Source organism: Myotis davidii, unplaced genomic scaffold, assembly GCF_000327345.1.
Source record: "Myotis davidii unplaced genomic scaffold, ASM32734v1 scaffold249, whole genome shotgun sequence".
NCBI classification, from domain to species: Eukaryota; Metazoa; Chordata; class Mammalia; order Chiroptera; family Vespertilionidae; genus Myotis; species Myotis davidii.
The window spans coordinates 142,187-146,182 of NW_006300367.1; positions in this window are offsets into that span (position 1 = coordinate 142,187).

Genomic DNA, 3,996 nt, shown 5'->3' on the forward strand with positions numbered 1-3,996 from the left:
TAAGCAGGTTATAGAAAAATCATCATGGTGACAAAATATTGGACGACAGCTAAGACAAACACCTATACCTCCCAACACCAACACAGATGTGAACATAATGAGGAAAGAAATGTAAGATATAAAAAGACCAAATTAAAATTCTAGGGGAAAATATAATACCTGAGATGAAAAAGCAGTGGATTGAAGTAACAATAGATTTCACAGTACAGAAAACAAAGTGCTAACCTTTCAACATAGCAATAAAAACTATCCAAAATGAAACAGAGAAAAATAATATTTTAAAAAATATAGTCAATAATATAGTAACTGTATTGGTATAAGATGAGTACTAGATTTATCACTTTATCCTGTATAGTAAAAGCCTAATATGTTAAGTGTCTGGTCCTATGGTCGTTTGTTCAGCCAATCAAAGAGTAATATGCTAATGAATGCTAAGGCCGCTCAACTGCAGGCTATGATGTGCACTGACCACCAGGGGGCAAACAGTCGACTGGTCAACCAGTCACTATGAAATGCACTGACCACTAGGGGGCAGACACTCTGACTGGTAGGTTAGCTTGCTGCTGGGGACTGATTGGGACTGAGCGAGAAGGGCCAGACATGCCCTGAAGCCCTCCCACGGTCCCCTCCCAGCTAGCCGGTCAATCTCCCGCATCCTTCCATGGCCCTGATCATGCACCGATGGGGTCCCTCAACCTGTCCTGCTCCCTCTCGCAATCTGGAACCCCTTGGGGGATGTTGGAGAGCTGGTTTTGGCCCGATCCCGCAGGCCAGGCCAAGGGACCCCACTGGTGCACGAATTCATGCACTGGGCCTCTAGTAAGTTATATAAATGTCTAATCATTATGTTATACACCTGAAACTAATTAATGTATTATTGCACATCAACTGTAATTGGAAAAGTTTTTAAATAAAATGAGTATCAGTTACTGTTGGACAACATCAAGTGGCTTAACATATGTGTAGCTGGAGACTGAGAAGTGAGTAGGAGTATTTAAAGAAATAATGACCAAAATCTACAAATTAGATGAAAACTAAACTCATAGATCTGATAGGGGCAGAAATAGAATATTGGGGAGCAGCTATAATTATAAGAAATGTTAACCATGCTCTGTTAATCATGATTGTTTTGTTCTGATTAAAGAAGGCACATTCTAACCTGGCTAGGGACCTGGAAGTTCAACTGAAAATGCAGCCCATCCTCCCTATAAGGGAGCTGCCTATTATCTAAGAACCTTGTTGCAGAAACCAGAGCTGCCAGCCCTTTGAAGACCCGCAGCCTCTGTATACCCACAGGCCTTTGAAAATCCCCAGCCTGCATTCCCTGTTAATTGCCCATTTGGCATACCCTTTTGCCTACTTCCCCATGTAATCTTTGTCAATATAAGCAGCTGGTTTATGGGGAGAGGAGAACAGATTTTTGTGGATGACCTGCTGCTTTCCCATACTGTCAGTATTGGAATAAATATTCATATAGGATTTAACCCTGTCTCTCCTTAATTGGCTCAAGTAGCGATAGGCAGCCTGGATCCATTGATTGTCCAGTTACAGATCCAAGCCCAATATAAAAAGGCGGTATTCGCAAAATGGAAAACTTGGTTTATGAATTCTGATTTTGAGGAATTGTGTTTTTTTTCTTCATGGACACTTAAGTATATTCTGATACTAATTTATCAGATTGATTTTTAGCATCAGATAATCCATCATTCACAAGTAAAGTTGCTTGGTATCTGAATATCCTGTTATATACTACTAAGAAAATAGAGATGAGCTTCCATTCTGAAAGCTTTGATGTGGTATCAGAATACTATGTTGCAGATACAACCAGCTGTACTGTTACCTTAAAATTAGGCATTTATAAATATTAAAACTTAAAAAAGATAGCAGGTGATGGACTATAAAACCCTCACTGTTCAGATTAGACCTAACTCAGTTCTTCCTTTTTCTTTAACAAAAAAACTGTAGGAGACTTGTAGGTCAATACTGTTTTGTCCTGTTTCTAATTTGCTGCTGATAATGTACATGAATTTAACATGCTGGGTAAGCTGTGTCCTAGTTACTGAACAATTTATGCAATGCTACTTTGCCACATACAGTTAAAAGTAAAAGAGGGAGAAAAGACATTGTTTAATTAAAATAATGACAACATAGTGAGTGTGAGGCTTAAAACATATGTAGGAGTATAATGTATAACAAAAATAGCAAAAAGGTTTGAGGAGAGGAATGAAAGTGCAGTGTTGTGTGGTTCTTATACTACATAAAAAGTACTATAATATTATTTTAAAGTAAGACTTCTATTCAACATTCTACTGGAGTTATAATTCAGTGTAATAAAAATACACAGGGAAAATAATTATAGGGCTTAAGAAGAAAAGAATGAAATTGTATTTATTAGCAGAAGACATGATCATCTATACGGAAAATCTTAGTAAATCCACAAATAAGCTGTTAGAACTAATATGTAAATTATGAGCACTTTAGAATATATGAAGTCAATATATAAAATTAAGTGCATTTCTATATATTAGTTATGAACACTCAGAAATTGACATAAAATTTATAGTTATCATTTAAAATAGCATCCAAAAAAATGAAAAATTAAATACTTCCAAATAGCATTCAAAAATGTGCAAATGAAAAAGAAGAAATAACAACAGATGTACAAATTATGAACAACAGAATTTACAAAGCATTGTTGGGAAAAATAAAAGAACAAAATAAATGAAGAGATATACCATGTTCAGAGATAAGTTTTATTATTATTAATATTGATCTATATACTCATTACAATGCCAGTCAAAACCTCAGCAGACTATTTTGCAGAAACAGACAAGTTGATTCTAAAATTCATATAGAAATGGAGAAGATACTATTTTGAAAAAGAAAATAATAATCATAGTCATTTAAAGACTTCCTATTAAACTACAGTAATCGAGACAATATTATTGGTATAAATATCAATACATAGATCAGTGAAACAGACTAAAGTGTGTGAAAATAAAATCAAGCATATATGGCTAACTGATGTACAAAGTGAAAGGATAATTATGTAGTGAAAAGATAATCAATACGTTTGCTTGGTAACAGATGATTACTAGAATTAGTGGGGTAATAACATTGTAAGGTATAAAAATGTCAAATCACTATATTGTACCCCTGAAACCAATGTAACCATGTAATATTGTATATCAACTAGAGTTACATTTAAAAATCAAATTCTAAAAAAGGGAAATGGTACTGAAACAATTAAATATCCATATGCAAAAAAGCCTTGACCATTACCGCTGACCATATAGATACATTAACTTTACATCAATTGTAGATCCTAAATGTAACAGCTAAAACTATAAGTGTTCTATAAGATAACAAGAAAAACATTTAGTGACTTTGAAACAGTAAAATCTTTCTTAAACAGGACATAACTGCCACAAAATATAAAAGAAAAGGTAATGAATTGGATACATTAAACTTAAAGGCTTTTTCTCTTCCAAAGATGCTGTTACGAAAGTTTAAAGGAAAGCCGCAGACTAAGAGAAATTTTTTACAAAATATATATCTGACAAGGTACTTGTATAGAGATTGTCAATTTTTTACACCTCAAGAATAAATAAGCAAACAGCCTAATTTTTTCATAGATAAAATATATGAACTCTCACTTTATCTAATATACATGAAACTCACAAATTTATAATGACTGAAGGAAATAAGAGCGAATACAATAAAATGTATACACTGTGATTACAGAAAGGGGGACTAAAAAAGCAATCCCATTTACCATCGCACTAAAAAAAATTAAGATACCTAGGAATAAACTTAACTGAGGAGGTAAAAGACTTATATGGGAAAAATTACAGGACACTGAGAAAAGAGATAGAGAAAGACATAAACAGATGGAAGAACATACTGTCTTCATGGATTGGTAGAATCAACATCATCAAAATGTCCATACTACCCAAAGCAATCTATAGATTCAATGCAATCCCCATTAAGTTACAA